The 17,426-nt window shown below is 44.2% G+C and overlaps 1 protein-coding gene across 16 annotated transcripts in view; it reads right to left on the bottom strand.

Annotated features, from left to right (window-relative positions):
• Nucleotides 1-17,426, bottom strand: part of rbfox1 (RNA binding fox-1 homolog 1) — a 372,506-nt gene that overhangs the window by 88,078 nt on the left and 267,002 nt on the right. The window contains exon 1 of one of the 16 annotated variants that reach the window (XM_061749593.1): nucleotides 16,191-16,246. The exons of the other annotated variants lie outside the window; for them this stretch is intronic. The gene's annotated coding sequence lies outside the window, so the exon portion shown is untranslated. Of the gene's footprint in view, nucleotides 1-16,190; nucleotides 16,247-17,426 lie in introns of those variants that run through there. 16 annotated transcript variants of the gene reach the window in all.

The raw sequence follows: 17,426 nt of genomic DNA, 5'->3' as shown, positions 1-17,426 counted from the left end.
GTAACGAAATGCAGTCGAGGTCATTTACATGAGACATGACCACACCCTCAAATAGGCTGAGTTCAGCAAAGCTGAAAGGGCAGGCCAAAGAGAGCTTTTGTAACCAAGACGAAAAAATAAAAATTGATTGACACAATATTGAAGGGATCTCAAATCTAATAACTTATTGTGATGTTTGTAATAATAAAAGAACATGAATTGGCATTTTGCACAACACGGTTGGCTTGTTTTTCTCTGATAAATCTTAACATGGATTATGTTCCTCCAAGTTCGTAATGTCATGGTATGTATTCAGGAGCCATTTTCACCACTTAAAATTGGATTTTTGACAGAGCAATGCCCTGCTATAAATTGTGACGTGACCTTGGCTCAGAAGCGCTATGCAGATGAGACCAAACCTTCCCACACACATCCACAAAGACTTGGAAATATCTTATTCTGTAGTCTGTGTGTGAGCAAGTGAACGACCAAGTAAATCTGCTGGGCATATTTGAGAGTCTTCATATCCCAGTCTCTCAAATACGATGTATAATATTGCATCAGTTGCTGAAAGTATGCCAGTATCGTAGCCTGTTTGCTCTGTTAAGACGATACAGTATCTGCTAAATTTGCATTGCAAACTATGTTTGGACTGCGTTACAACAGAGCTTGACATTTTTTGAGTACTGTATGTCACTGGCATTCTTTGCTACACGGGCACAGTGCTCATCGGTTAATGCAACACTCATGTTGCTGGGGGTTTAATTTTTACAATATCTTTTGAAATTATTGCGACAACACCTGATATTATTCGGTACATATAGATGCTGGTTTAAAGAGTATTTACCAGTCCCAAGTACATTAAATATCTGGCAATATATGCATAGCAGGATCACCTGCATATTAACAACACAGCCCGTGACGCCGTCACAACACTGAGAGTGCTCGCATACACCCTCATCCACAATGCTAATGATATTCTTGCTTTCATCTGGATAAAAGCACTTCTGTATTAGCTTGCTTGTTAAGATAAAGCCTTCAAAACATGATTGTTCCATTTACAGAGTATGTGTTAAATATAATATCTTCCATGTGAAAAAATGTTCCATGCTTTTGAAGTTTACATGCGGATGAGCTTCCCGCTTTTTTGGTGTGTATCTGAGCTTGATAAAGCAGAGGATATATCTTGAGTGAATTCCTTAACAGCGGAAGACTGGTTAGCACATCTGGCTCACAGTTCTGAAACCGGGATTCAAATCCCAGACCCGGCTATGTGGCGTTTGCATGTTCTCCCCGTGCCTGCGTGGGTTTTCTCCGGGTACTCCGGTTTCCTCCCACATCCCAAAAACATGCAGGGTAGGTTAATTGAGGACTCTAAATTACCCGTAGGTGTGAGTGTGAGTGCGAATGGTTGTTTGTTTCTTTGTGCCCTGCCATTGGCTGTTGACCAGTTCAGGGTGTACCCCGCCTCTCGCACCGAGACAGCTGGCATAGGCTACAGCACGCCCGCCCACCGTGCCGCCCAAATTCAAACCTACAGGCAAATTAAAGTCTTTAATTAACTCAACATACATACATACATGTTTTGAGAATGTAAGAGGAAGAGTGAACCCACATACTGTAAGAATAGGGAGAACATGAAAACTCAACTCAGAAAGAACCAAGCCCATTACTGAACCTGAGCTGCGGCAAATTGGATCCCCGTGCCATCCTCGTTAAATCATTTCAAATCAAATCCCAGGTTGTGAAATTTTTAAAATACAGCCTTCCTGTCAGTGTACATATTGTACATTTTAAATATACCTTACATTTAATTTGAATAATAGTTAAGTGCACACATTTTGCTTTATAAACAAATGTCAGTAATTTTACATTTTTACATTAATTCAAGATTCATTGGGTGGTTCAGTATATGTGGAAGGATCACAAGGCAGGGTCAAATTTAACAATTGTTAACCAGCCAGCAGCTGTACACACAGAAATGTTCTGTTTTTATAGGTAATGACTTTGTGGGATATATGCCATATTATCTTTTAAACTATTCCATCCTTCAAATATGCGCAAGAAAGCAATGCGAACCTGCAAGTGTAATGACACATAGCGTGAAAAGGAAATCTCAAACCTGTGAACCTTTGAAACCATGGTGATTTAAAAATGTAGATTGAACACACGCTACTCTGGGATGCCGGACAGCATCCGATTTGTTTGGATTTCCAAACATTATTCCCATAGGAAAAAAAATGGAAATTGATCTGGTTGCATTGTAGGGTAAAACTGTCACGATCATATAAACAGTCAACTGTTTAAATCAGTGATTCTTAACCCTTGGCCACCACCGAGAGGATCATATTTTTGTTCTATTTTGCACCTGTGGGCAGTAAGGGCCATGGGACCTCATTGGTTATCAATTGATAGAGCTATTACTGTTATCCATGAGACAGTTCGTTACAATACAGCTCCCGACCACTTGATGGGAGTACTGCGTCAGTCAATTTTTTAACAAGTTCCAATCAGCAAAAGAACCCAGCAACAAGCATGTAGCAAAGGGTATGGATGTAAATATAGATGAATTATCAATTCATCCATTTTCTATACCTCTTCTTATTAGGGTTGCTGGTTAGCTGGAACCAATCCAGAGGCACACCTTTGACTGATTGCCAGTTATATTGCAAACAGACAACCATTCACACCTATTGGCCGTTTAGGTTTTTCAGTTAACTGACCATGCATATTTTAGGAATTTGGGACGAAGCCAGACTACCCAGGGAAAACCCATGCAAGCACAGAGAGTACATATAAAATCACCACAGGAGGGCCTGAGCTGAGATTTGAACCCAGAACCTCTCGACTGTGAGGCAGAAATGCTCATCCTATTCCAATGTGTGGCCCATGGATTAAAAAAAAAAACACCCCCGCAAACGGCCACGATCGCTGAGCGCGGAGTGGCCGCGGACAAGGCGGCAGGTTTCGTGGTTGTCTCTGCACCATTTGCACAATTGTCACTGCACCAGATTATCATTCTTTTAGTCATTTCAAACTACTTTAAATTGCTAAAAGACTTTGCATAATTTGCACAGTTGTCAAAAAATAAAAATTGTATCAGCATTACCGGTAACCTTTCATTGCTCAGTGACTCTCCATACTGTGTTTTATGTTTTTATGTCTCAAAAGTATTTTCTGTCCAATGGCTGTCTGTTGTCGTACTAGAGCGGCTCCAACAACCGTAGACAAATTCCTTGAGTGTTTTGGACATACTTGGCAAATAAAGATGACTCTCTTTTTGATTATGATTCTACTAATCATGTTTTTGTAATGTGTGAGGAAACTGGAGTACCCAGAGAAGACCCACGCAGGCACGGGGAGATAATGCCAACTCCTTACAGGGAGGCCGGATTTGAACCTCAGAACTATGAGCCAGATCTGCTAATGCAAATGTGTATATATACATCCATCCATCCATGTTCCGAGCCACTTATCCTCACAAGGGTGCCTATCCCAGCTATCATCGGGCAGGAGGTGGGGTACACCCTAAACTGGTTGCCAGCCAATTGCAGGGCACATACAAACAAACAACCATCCGCACCCACATTCACACCTATGGGCAATTTAGAGACTTCAATTAACCTACCATGCATGTTTTTGGGATGTGGGAGGAAACCGGAGTGCCCGGAAAAAACCCACGCAGGCACGCTGTACTTATTCTATTTTTTTAATAAAAATTTTTTTTTCAGTTCCTCCTTTTTTGCTGCTTAAAAATCTAATGATTAAAGTTGATAAGCCTGATTTAAAGGGATGGACATTAGATTAAGAGCAGAACAAATAGAAGCAGAGCGAGGGGACCTCAGGTACCCGAGAGGATTTAGAACTAATGCGGAATTAGCAACATTTCTGTTTATCACCTCTTTATGCTTTGTAATAGATTGTACATTCCAAAAATTCCACTTCAAACCAATAACATTTAGTGCTCTATATTCGTAGACTGTGCAATGTGCGGCAGAGCACAAATGGTAGTGCATCTTCATTTTTCGTGCAAGTGCAAGGCTCGCTTTTCCAATTTGTCAGAACGGTCTGCGCCAAACTGGGCATATACAGACGCAACGAGGGTGAGTCCTTTGGCGTCAGCCCGGCGCATGTGACAATTTGGTGACTGATCTTCATTTTCGTGCGAGCGCTACATTCGCTGTGCGTTGGCAGGACCGTCGGTGCCAACCTGGGCGGTGTCAGCGCAGTGAGGGTGTAGCCTTGGAGATGCTCTTGCCAGTTTTGCTTCAGGGGCTCTAACGTGATTTTGGTTAATCTAATTGGTGTACATTGATAGAAATTACTGGCTGTGTGCTTACGCAACACTGCATACACTTTTTGTTTGATACATCCCATTACAGATACAGATCTCTCTCTCCCAGAGCTCCTCATAAACATATAGTTGCATTACACTTAGTTGCACCGATACAACAAATGCACAAAATATCAACAGAGGATGCGTTGGGAAATTCCCCCCGGGCGCGCTATTTGCGCCCTGCCCGGAACCTTCGGAAACTCGGGGCGTTGTTGGAGTGTGCCGTTCGATGTCAGCAGAACTGAGACATTCAATATGGCAGATGTACAGATGTATTCCTGCCAATAGCCAACACGTTCATTAATAAAGTTAGATAAAATGGAGGGCGGTCTGTCTCTCAGTACAGCATTCTCGGGGTGCGGTGAGAGCGTCGGACTGAATTGCCGAACACACCCAGACATCGAGGCAAAGCTAGGATTGGTCCGAGACTGCACAACTTCACGACAGGAAGCAGTCTTTGGCCACAAAAGACTATTACAAAAGCTTCCGCTGCTGTTCCAAGCCAGGTGTGGGAGAGCCCTGCGCTGAACCTTCACCAACCTTATTGTTTGACTTTGATTTTTGAATAAATTGTTAAACATTTCATCCGGCCTAATCATTGAAGAATCACCTTGACCAGAATAAAATAACCAGGTAATAGAGGTTTGAACGGTCGGCAGGCTAAACCCGGGCCACAACTTTTCTTTGTTCTCTTTTTTTACCTCTAACAACATGCAGGCAGACAGAAATGAACAATCGCTGGAGGGCATATAAATCAATTATGTCCTCTAACACATTTAAGTGGCCAGCGGTTTTTCACCAGCTCATTCTGTATTTAATAAGGGTATACTGCTAACGTTCAATGATACAGTCATGCATGGATCGCAGTCCTCTTCCGCATATATAACTTCACCAAGCGTCACTTGCAAAGTGGACTAAAGAACCCTCTTCAATAGGACAGGATTGAAGTCGGCTGTGGTGATGCGCACATCAGCGCAGACATCCCATTTTAAATGCGCTGGGGGTACGCCGGTCCACAAAATTAACAAAACAGGGTCTAGCCTGTCTCCTCCTATAGTGAGACAACATGCATGCAGACAGCTACACTCGTGTGGTGATGCTGATATAATGGCATTGTGCAAATGATTCAGAGTCCTCAAGCATCCATCCATTTTCTTTTACCGCTTATCCTGGCAAAAAAGGTGATCAACAAATCAACAATGTTCCCATTAAAAGTAAATCTAGTATTAACACTAGCCCTTCTTGTTGTTGTTTGGTTCTTTTTTTGATATGTAATCATCTGGTCCTGGCTTGGCCCGCCTGTCAAATGTTAAAATCAATGTAGCCCCTGAGCCAAAATGTTTGCTCACCCCTGGTCTAGCCTCTTACTTCACATACTCTGCACATCATTAGTCCTCACACTGTACATACTCTGCATATTGGGCACACTCATATCGCATTCAGGGTCCCCTGGGGGACTGGCACCAGGTATGGTGGGGCGGGCACGGGCCGAGTGCTGGCACATCTGTCCCGGTTTCCAGTCTGGTCGCCCTCCCCCCATTCACTGCTCTGCCGCTGAACATGGGCTCCCTTTGGCGGGCTACGACTGTTTTTGGGTGGGTGGCTACTGCGTTGGACCCTGTTGGGAAGCACTGCCTTGGTCATTTTCTCACATCCTGTCCTGTCTTGGTTAGTTATTGCAAGTCCTCACCGAGTGTCTCCCCCCCCCCTCGGGTGTCTCTCCCCCATCTACAAATGACTGTTGTCATGTTACTTGTGTCCAAATATTTAGACTGTCTCACTACTGTTCACCATGGTTCTCACCCCTACTCCCCTTGTTCACTCTATCTCTCTGTCCAGCTGCATTTTAAATAAACATCAGACTAATAATAACAATAAAATAAAAAAATCCAACATATCTCTGCAACAGTGCACAAAGTAAGGCCCATAAAGAAATGGATGAGAGAATTTGGTTTGGATGAACTTGACTGACCTGCCTCCTGACCTCAACCCGATAGAACACCTCTGTGTTGATTTTGAGTGGACAGTGAGCCAGGCCTTCTCGTCCAACATAGTGCAATATACAGTAGCACTATATTGTCAAAAGTATTCGCTTACATGCCTTAACTCACATATAAATTTAAGTGACATCCCATTAATCCATCCGTTTCAATATCACATCGGAAGATGTCATTGAGCTTAACCATTGGGCCCAGCCGTGGCCCAATCGTTAAGCTCATCGCCTGCCACCGTGGGGGACCTAGGTTCAAGACCCCGACCGGACCATCCGCCAACATCCCCCGGACTCTCGGCTGCGGTGTCCTTGAGCAAGACTCCGATACCCCGAAATGCTCCCCGGGCGCTTCAGCTGCCCCCTGCTCCACTGTGTTCCACTAACACGTGTATGTGTTCACTGTGATGGGTTAAATGCAGAGAACAAATTTCATGTACATGCATGTTCATGACAATAAAAGATGATTCTTCTTTTTCTTTGCAGCTATAAAAGCTTCAACTCTTCTGGGAAGGCTGGCCAAAAGGTTTAGGAGTGTGTTTATGGAAATGTTTTAATCATTCTTCCAGAAGCGCATTTGTGAGGTGGCACACTGATGTTGGACGAGAAGGTCTGGCTCTCAGTCTCCACTCTATTTCATCCCAAAGATGTTCTATCAGGTTGAGTTTAGGACTCTGTGCAGGCCAGTCAAATTTATCCACTCCAGAGTCTGTCATCCAAGTCTGACAATGCATTCAGACAAGTACCGTTCTCCTGGCAACCGCAAAACCCAGACTCGTCCATCCAATTTCCAGATGGAGAAGCCTGATTCGTCACTCCAGAGAAAGCGTTGGCACTGTTCTAGAATCCAGTGGCATCGTGCTTTACACTACTGCATCAGGTGCTTGGTATTGGACTTGGTAAGGATGGCTCGACTGGAGCTACTCAGCCATGGAAACCCATTCCATGAAGCTCTCTGCGCACTGTTCTTGAGCCAATCTGAAGGCCACATGACGTTTATAGGTCTGTAGCAATTGACTCGGCAGAAAGTTAACTACCACTTCGCAGTATGAGCCTCAGCAACCACTGACCCTGCTCCGTCAGTTTACGCGGCATGCCACTTTGCGGCTGAGTTGCTGTCGATCCCAAATGCGTCCATGTTCTTATAATACAGCTGAAAGTCGACTGTGGAATATTTAGGAGCGAGAAAATTTCACAACTGGACTTGTTTCTTCCTGTCACAGTTCCGAGCTGGAATTAACTGAGTTCCTGAGAGCAATACATCCATTTTATACACCTGTGGCCAGGGAAGTGATTGGAACATCTAAATTATTTGGATGGGTGAGCGAATACCTTTGGGAATATAGTGGATATACAAATGCCTACGATTCATTTATTAGGTAAATTAGTCATGATGAAAGATTGGGGATTACATTAACAACGAATAGGCATTACATGTACGTTACTATACAATTTTCTAATGATGTTACAAGTAATCGAGTAATGGAGGGGGCGTTTCCGCAAAGCGCGTATCGAGGCTTGCTTCATTTAGGGGCGGACCCGGAAGTTATGTAGAGTTGCGGTCAGCTCAGTTTGGATAAAGACTGTGTAGTTTGTATAGGCTAATAGAGTTTGGAGTGTTGACAGCAGTTTGGGCATAGCTAGGACAGTACATAGCGATTCCGTCACTTCTCGGAATCCTTGGAAAGAGGCTGCTGGCCGCTAAACCAGCACCCTGGTCTAATAGCCCAGCCCTTAGTGCATTCCCTCTCAACCTGGGTTATGGTGGTTGCCTGAGTTTGAACCCCAAGCAGGACTGCACCGCATAAGTAAATATCATTGAGGCTTATCAATTACATTTGTTTATCAAAAACTGCATTTTCCACCGTTTCTTATTTTATTCATAGGGAAAGTATTTATTGTGTTCACAGAAAGTAAGGTAAAATAAAATCTCACAGGGAGAAATGATAGAGATGGAAATATGTTGACTGGTGCCAGCAGTGTGCTAGGTAGATGGAAAGAATACTTCGAGGAGTTGATGAATGAGGAAAATGATAGAGAAGGGAGAGTAGAAGAGGCAAGTGTGGTGGACCAGGAAGTGGCAATGATTAGTAAGGGGGAAGTTAGAAAGGCATTAAAGAGAATGAAAAATGGAAAGGCAGTTGGTCCTGATGACATTCCTGTGGAGGTATGGAAGCATCTAGGAGAGGTGGCTGTGGAGTTTTTGACCAGCTTGTTCAATAGAATTCTAGTGCGTGAGAAGATGCCTGAGGAATGGAGGAAAAGTGTACTGGTGCCCATTTTTAAGAACAAAGGTGATGTGCAGAGCTGTGGCAACTATAGAGGAATAAAGTTGATGAGCCACACAATGAAGTTATGGGAAAGAGTAGTGGAGGCTAGACTCAGGACAGAAGTGAGTATTTGCGAGCAACAGTATGGTTTCATGCCTAGAAAGAGTACCACAGATGCATTATTTGCCTTGAGGATGTTGATGGAAAAGTACAGAGAAGGTCAGAAGGAGCTACATTGTGTCTTTGTAGATCTAGAGAAAGCCTATGACAGAGTACCCAGAGAGGAACTGTGGTACTGCATGCGGAAGTCTGGAGTGGCAGAGAAGTATGTTAGAATAATACAGGACATGTACGAGGGCAGCAGAACAGCGGTGAGGTGTGCTGTCGGTGTGACAGAAGAATTTAAGGTGGACGTGGGACTGCATCAGGGATCAGCCCTGAGCCCCTTCCTTTTTGCAGTGGTGATGGATAGGCTGACAGATGAGGTTAGACTGGAATCCCCGTGGACCATGATGTTTGCAGATGACATTGTGATCTGCAGTGAAAGCAGGGAGCAGCTGGAGGAACAGTTAGAAAGATGGAGGCATGCACTGGAAAGCAGAGGAATGAAGATTAGCCGAAGTAAAACAGAATATATGTGCATGAGTGAGAGGGGTGGTGGGGGAAGAATGAGGCTACAGGGAGAAGACATGGCAAGGGTAGAGGACTTTAAATACTTGGGGTCAACCGTCCAGAGCAATGGTGAGTGTGGTCAGGAAGTGAAGAAACGGGTCCAAGCAGGTTGGAACGGGTGGAGGAAGGTGTCAGGTGTGTTATGTGACAGAAGAGTCTCTGCTAGGATGAAGGGCAAAGTTTATAAAACAGTGGTGAGGCCAGCCATGATGTATGGATTAGAGACAGTGGCACTGAAGAGAAAACAGGAAGCAGAGCTGGAGGTGGCGGAAATGAAGATGTTGAGGTTCGCTCTCGGAGTGACCAGGTTGGATAAAATTAGAAATGAGCTCATCAGAGGGACAGCCAAGGTTCGATGTTTTGGAGACAAAGTTAGAGAGAGCAGACTTCAATGGTTTGGACACGTCCAGAGGAGAGAGAGTGAGTATATTGGTAGAAGGATGATGAGGATGGAGCTGCCAGGCAAGAGAGCTAGAGGAAGACCAAAGAGAAGGTTGATGGATGTCGTGAGGGAAGACATGATGGCAGTTGGTGTTCGAGAGGAGGATGCAGGAGATAGGCTCTCATGGAAAAGGATGACGCGCTGTGGCGACCCCTAACGGGACAAGCCGAAAGGAAAAGAAGAAGAAGAAGAGGGAGAGGAGAAATTACTGTACCCCAATTTAAAAATCTTGCTCTTGAATGAATCACTTAACACAAAAATAATGATAAACTGTTATTTCTAATTAAGCACTTTCAAAATCCTCTGCCCTCTTAAGGCCATGCCATTTTCCCAAAGTGACAGAAAAACATTATACAACCTGCCATACCAGTGATGATGAACATTTTAAGCACACAGAATACATTCAAAAATAATATTTTACACTTTATGTTGGGAAATTACTTGGTCAAACATTGTGACACAATGTAATACATTGTCATTCACAAGAGCCAAAAAGACGCAAAAATGCAACGCAGCACATACGTTATGTGGTAAAGATACAGCTGCCTATTATTATGCACATGGCCAGCAGGTGGTTTCGTGTGCAATGTAGCATCAAGAAATGATCCATTACTCGAACCAATGGCTCAAGTGTTAAGATGTTTCATGAAGCTTCATCACGCCATCATGACAATTTTCATTGGTGAGGAAGTTATCTTGAGAGCAGGGCACATACGGGATGCACTGTTAGACTTTTCATAGGGTTTTTACTGGCAACAGTGTTTTTTAAAGTATTTTACTGTATGATATGTGGTAAATAACTGGAGAATTGACAGGAATGTCTAACAGTGTGTCGGTCTTTATAGATGCAAAGAAACCTGATATGTGACTCTTCAATGGTTTTGTCGTGCCCAAACCAGACCAATACTTATTTTCTATAATACCTACTGGTTTTACTGTGTACACATTTAACTTTTTTTTGTGCATCATAAGTTGAACCTACAATAAATGACTGGGTGACTGGGATGCCTATTTTTAACAACAAATTTTTGTACAAATGTCTGTCTGTCTACATAATATTAATTTGGGTGAATTAATGTTATGCATGCACAAACACTCTACAGCCTGTTCTAGCTACAGTGTATTAGCAAAGTCAGACATCAAGGGGATTTCTGTTTCAGCACCGAGCCAGCAGTGTTGGCTCTGTGCTGCTGCAGCACCAAATTCACACGGGATTCGAAACGTTATGCAACGGAACTGAGATTCACTCTCTGCAAGCTTAACACCCACGGAAAATAGCAGGGTTTCCAAGCAGTAAAGGAAAGCTGTAAATAATGCATATCGGGGCAAGAACACAAATACACGCACACACGAGCACACACACACACACACACAGTTTTTAAATGAGTCGTCTTGGAAACAAAACATTACTATTGTATGACTGCTTACTTTTTACAAACATAAGCGGAATGACCAAGTAAATACAGGTAATGTAACACGTTTTATATAAGAAATGCAGGCCGTAATGTCCATCCATCCATCCATCCATCCATCCATCCATCCATTTTCAACACCGCTTATCCTGGTTAGGGTCACAGGATGCTGGAGCCTATCGCAGCTGACTTCGGGCGAAAGGCGGACTACATTCTGAACTGGTCGCCAGTCAGTCGCAGGGCACATATAGACATGGACAACCATTAACATTCACATTCACATTCACACTGTCACTGAGTGGGAACTGAACCCATGCTGCCTACACCAAAGTCAGGCGAGTGTACCACTACACCATCAGTGACTGGCCGTCATGTTACAATTCAAATAGAGGTTTTTGTGTCTTTGTTAAGGTTAATGTTTTTATCAGTACTGTTGACACAAAATTACAATTATAATTACGTCCATAAATACCAGGTACCATCACATGTGATCTGGTTGTGACCTTTGAAAGGTACTCTGGTTAGGTTAACTGGATGAGCTCTGTTTCTGACGCAGCAGAGTGAATGTCCTTGGACATGCACCTGGCGGAGTGACAATTTGGTGACAGAAAGTTTAAACTTACATCTGCTGACCACTTCTACAGGTAAGTCCCGCAGGTCTAACGCAATTTTGGTTAATTTGATCCAGACGGCGGCACGGTGGACGACTGGTTAGAGTGTCAGCCTCACAGTTCTGAGGACCGGGGTTCAATCCCCGGCCCTGCCTGTGTGGAGTTTGCATGTTCTCCCTGTGCCTGCGTGGGTTTTTTCCAGGCACTCCGGTTTCCTCCCACATCCTAAAAAAACCATGCATGAATTGGAGACTCTATATTGCCCGTAGGTTTGAATGCGAGTGCAAATGGTTGGTTTTTGTATGTGCCCTGCGATTGGCTGGCAACCAGTTCAGGGTGTACCCCGCCTCCTGCCCGATGATAGCTTGGATAGGCTCCAGCCTGATCACACAAAAATGATCAGAAGTCGCTCTCCTGTGTTTTGAGCAAGCGCCCATAAAGCACTTGACTATATGATTTCAGATATGATTCAAACTCCACAATAAAAGATCACTTCCCCAGTGGAATTGATGGGACTTTCTTACCTTAATGCCTTGAAAAAAACGCTTTTACTGAGAAGGTACAGTGAATTCTCCATGAAAAAAGTCTGACAACGACAAGAAACCAACGACACAAATCCGGTGTTGCCGTGCCGAAAATAAGGAAAACCACATCATGTCTGGTACCAACAGAGAGCTTGGGGTTCTCTGCAGCCACAAATTTAATTTAAATGTACGTCATTACAAGTATGATCAAACAAGAGGCCATAATCCAGTCCATTGTGGTGTGAACAAAACGTCCTTGTTGCTAGGCTAAGGCTAAAACGCAGTTTCCGTTCTTTATACGGACATCTTCATCAAATATTACCTGATTACCACAATCTATACATAATTGGAACGTATTTTCAGAAAATTTATATACTGAAGCTCAAAACACAGCTGTGCGACTACCGATTGGTTTTGTGCTGGAGAGTCACCTATAAGTAGCATACATTTATATAAACACTTGGTTTATGCTGAACTTTTTTCAAAATTGTTTGTTTCTTTCGGCAACTTTAAAGCTGCTTATTAAATTGTTCATCAAAAAATCAACTAATTAACACTATTTGGCCACATAATTTGGAAGTCTAATTACACCAGCATTCTAAATGAAACAGATGCATATTAGGAGAATTTTGCTAATAATCTCCATGGTTTCTGCTGGGCTGTTGTTTTCTGAAGACAAAGCAAATGTCATTATCACCGCCCACAACCCTAGTGAGGATAAGCAGTTCAGAAAATGGATGAATGGCTAGTTCAGTAAGTTAATGTTTTTTTAAATTCAGGGTATTTGTAAAGTGTGAGATAGAAAAAAGAAAAAAGTATTAGTGTAGTAAAAACAAAAACAAAAACATTTTTTTTTTTTAATTTATTAACTTTCAAACAGACAACCAACCATCTACAAATCAAATACAGGTACCATGTAACAGTTGAATTGGAAATTCTGTTGAGTTGAAACTCCTTCTGACAAGGGATTCTGCCAGACGTTCCCAGCAGACCCTCACAATACGTTTGGGCCTGCCACATCGGACCGGCATCTTCCCCACCATCGGAGCCAACTAACCACCGGGTGGTGATCAGTTGACAGCTGCACCCCTCTCTTCACCCGAGTGTCCAGACATGCGGCCGCAAGTCCGATGACACGAGCACAAAGTCGATCATCGAATTGCGACCTAAGGTGTCCTGGTGCCAAGTGCACGTGTGAACACCCTTATGCTTGAAAATGGTGTTCGTTATGGACAATCCGCGTTGAGCACAGAAGTCCTATAACAGAACACGGCTCGGGTTCTGATCAGGGGGGGCGTTCCTCCTAATCACGCCCTACGAGGTCTCACTGTCATTGCCCACATGAGCATTGAAGTCCCCCAGCAGAACGATGGAGTCCCCAGCGGGAGCACTCTCCAGCACCCCCTCCAAGGACGCCAAAAAGGGTGGGTACTCTGAACTGCTGTTTGGTGCATAGGCACAAACAACAGTCAGGACCCGTCCACCCACCCAAAGGCGGAGGGAGGCTACCCTCTTGTCCACCGGGGTGAACCCCAACGTACAGGCGCCGAGTCGGGGGCAATAAGTATACCCACCCCTGCTCGGCGCCTGTCACCACTCCAGAGTGGACGAGAGTCCAATCCCTCTCAAGAGGACTGGTACCAGAGCCCAAGCTGTGTGTGGAGGCGACTCCGACTATATCTAGTCGGAAATTCTTGACCTCACACACCAGCTCGGGCTTCTTCCCTGCCAGAGAGGTGACATTCCATGTCCCTAGAGCCAGCTTCTGTAGCCGGGGATCGGATCGCCAAGGTCTCTCCCAGTTTGCACTGCACCCAACCCCTATGGCCCCTCCCACAGGTGATGAGCCCATGGGAAGGGGGACCCACGTTACCCTTTCGGGCTGTGCCCGGCCGGGCCCCATTGGTGCAGGCCCGGCCACCAGGCGCTTGCCTTCGAGCCCCACCTCCAGGCCTCCAGAGGGGGGCCCTGGTGACCCGCATCCGGGCAAGGGAAAACTGAGTCCATAGTTTGTCATCATCATAAGGCGTTTAAGAGTCACTGCAAGCTTATTATCAGTACCCATAGTTTTACCGTGATGAATGTCTGTTTGATATTTTCCGAACTTTGCACTAATGCTCCCAGTGTATATCATGATACCAATGTCATGAATGACTGTTTCCTTCAGGTCTGCTGGTTAAATCTGTTTGTCAACCGAATATGATTGTGTTTACTGCAGACAACACGGAAATGTTACATAATGGACATTTAGTGTTCTTAGTCACCAAATAAGGTTGAAAAACTAATTGCACAGATTAACCATGGTGTGTGAGATGCAAAAGCTGGGAATTGACTTTTTATTTTAGCTCCACTGGTTTTAGACCACGTTTCGAGAAGTGAAATTCAATATCAGAGGCGTGGTCTGTTCTTCCCGCTCTTGCCTTTTGGGGTAACCCTTTTTTCCTTGGTACAAAAGACCGGAGTCTTTTGTTCTCTTGCTGCTTGTTCTCCTGCTCCGCTGAAGACGCTGGCTCCCAGCCAAGAAGCCCCACTCCTCAACACGAGGTGGGGGAGGCGAGCCGAGACAGGCTGGGCTTGGCCGAACCTTCCTTGCACTGCCGACGATCGCTGACCTCAGTTATTCTGCCAGCTCCCCAAACTACACTTTTGTGTGTGGGTGAGGCACCACCATGAGGAATCTGCCAGGAAGGATTTGCGGGAGCAAGTTTTCGCTGAGCACGTGACGAACAACGTCACCCAAGCACTTCGGCCACTGGCTCTTTTGCTTTTTCTTTTTTGCTTTTTATTCCTTTTCCTTCAAACCAACCTGCCGGCGCCCTGGCCCAGCCATCGGGAATTTTGTTCTACGCAAAGTGAGTACAACTTGCTGGTTACCAAGTCCAAATTGGTGCATAATGGGCTTATACTAACGATCACAGACATTCCCAGCTCTCGAATCGCTCACCGCACATCCTCATTTCACACTTACGTCCCGAGTTCAGCCTTCTTTAGGAATGTTTATTTGTACCGTTTTATAGTAAAGGCCCTCTGCATTGTTTCCTCTGTAGATTTAACTAAATTTTCTCTAAAATTCCACTTCCTGTTATGCACTTTCTTTGTTTGAGTGAAACAGTAAATCCGCTGTAATATAGAACTGTTATTTTCATCCTTGCAGCGAGCCTTCTAAAGTACCGAGATTGATCTAGGTTTTTCGTCGCTTTTCCTAAAATTTACGAATGTAAAAAGAGACGTGGTGCCCTATACGAGACAAAGATAGTTTGATTGTAACCTTCGACATACGTCGAACTACACCGGAAGCAAACACAGCCGCTTACTTTTCGACATATTCCTTTTCCAAATTAACTATGCTTTTATCTAGAACCAATATACGCTACACAGTCCATAGAATTTGAAGTGCAATTACAAGTGCAGTGCATAATACTGTTTCTAAGCTTAGATAAGATGCATTACAAAGTACAGTAAAACCTTTCATGAGACATGATTGCTGTAGTATGGCCTTTTTAAAAATGTGTTTTCCTGTTTAACTTACAAACAATAAATCAAGTTTCCTTCCCTTATTGCTAAATTGCAAACTTCTCAAGTGGACTTCCAGGATTGTGACTCAGATAGACAGATAGCAGCTTGCTTTTACCTCCTGTATCTCTAGTGAAAGTACAACATACATCTAGTCTGTTTATTTTTTTTTTTTTTTGAGTCAATGATTATTGTGACAAAGCTTTTCAAGTTTGTCTGTTGTTGCTGAAGTAGTGCTGTGAAAATGTCCTGTTGTTGCAGTAGTTCAATCACCTTATCCGCTATAAATACATTTAAAATCAACACCAAAAGCTCATGTATGAAATTAATTGACATTTTCACTATAATTATATACAACCCCAATTCCAATGAAGTTGGGACGTTGTGTTAAACATAAATAAAAACAGAATACAATAATTTGCAAATCATAGTTCAACCTACCGTATTTTCACGACCATAAGGCGCACCGCATTAAAAGGCACAGTCTCAGTTACGGGGTCTATTTCTGTATTTAACACATACACAAGGCGCACCGTGTTATTCGGCGCAGGCATAGTAAAACATACGCTAGCTTAAAACATACGCTAGCATGCATGCACGCTAAAACAATGTTTTTAAAAAGGCAGCGGGAGCAAAACTGAGTTTGGTTGAACTTTATTGAAGTATTTAACAATGTACTCACGTTATTTTTTCATCAAATCAAAGATCTGGTTAGAGCGTCTGCCTCACAGTTCTGAGGAGCGGGGTTCAATCCCCGGCCCCGCCTGTGTGGAGTTTGCATGTTCACATCGTGCCTGCGTGGGTTTTCTCCGTGCACTCCGGGTTCCTCCCATCCATCCATCCATTTTCTGAGCCACTTCTCCTCACTAGGGTCGCGTGCGTGCTGGAGCCTATCCCAGCTGTCATCGGGCAGGAGGCGGGGTACACCCTGAACTGGTTGCCAGCCAATCGCAGGGCACATACAAACAAACGACCATTCGCACTCACAGTCATGCCTATGGGCAATTTAGAGTCTCCAATTGAGGCATGTTTTTGGGATGTGGAAGGAAACCGGAGTGCCCGGAGAAAACCCACACAGGCACGGGGAGAACATGCAAACTCCACACAGGCGGGGCCGGGGATTGAACCGGGGTCCTCAGAACTGTGAGGCTGACGCTCTAACCAGTCGTCCACCGTGCCGCCTGCGGTTTCCTCCCACATCCCAAAAACATGCAGGGTAGGTTGATTGAAGACTCTAAATTGCCTGTAGGTGTCAATGTGAGTGTGAATGGTTGTTTGTTTGTATGTGCCTTGCGATTGGCTGGCAACCAGTTCAGGGTGTACCCCGCCTCCTGCCCGATGATAGCTGGGATAGGCTACAGCACGCCCGCGACCCTAGTGAGGAGAAGCGGCTCAGAAAATGGATGGATGGATGGATGTTTTTTCAATTTTAGTTTTAGTTATTTCTTTCGTTTTCGTTTACTTTAATAACCTTGGCGTGCACACACACACGCACGCATCGGCAGGTTCACCCTGAGAGCCACTCAAATCAAATGACCAAGAATAATGTGCAGAAAACTGCTGAGGTAGGCAAGACTATACACACACACACACTCACACACACCTACACACAGATAAGTATTAATTGGGATTGTGGTTGATCTACACACACTTCTTCCACACTATTACTCTCAGTAC

Source organism: Phyllopteryx taeniolatus, chromosome 16 (genome assembly GCF_024500385.1).
Source record: "Phyllopteryx taeniolatus isolate TA_2022b chromosome 16, UOR_Ptae_1.2, whole genome shotgun sequence".
NCBI lineage: Eukaryota > Metazoa > Chordata > Actinopteri > Syngnathiformes > Syngnathidae > Phyllopteryx > Phyllopteryx taeniolatus.
Note: the sequence above shows the minus strand (reverse complement) of the source record. Positions and strands in the feature narration are given on the sequence as shown.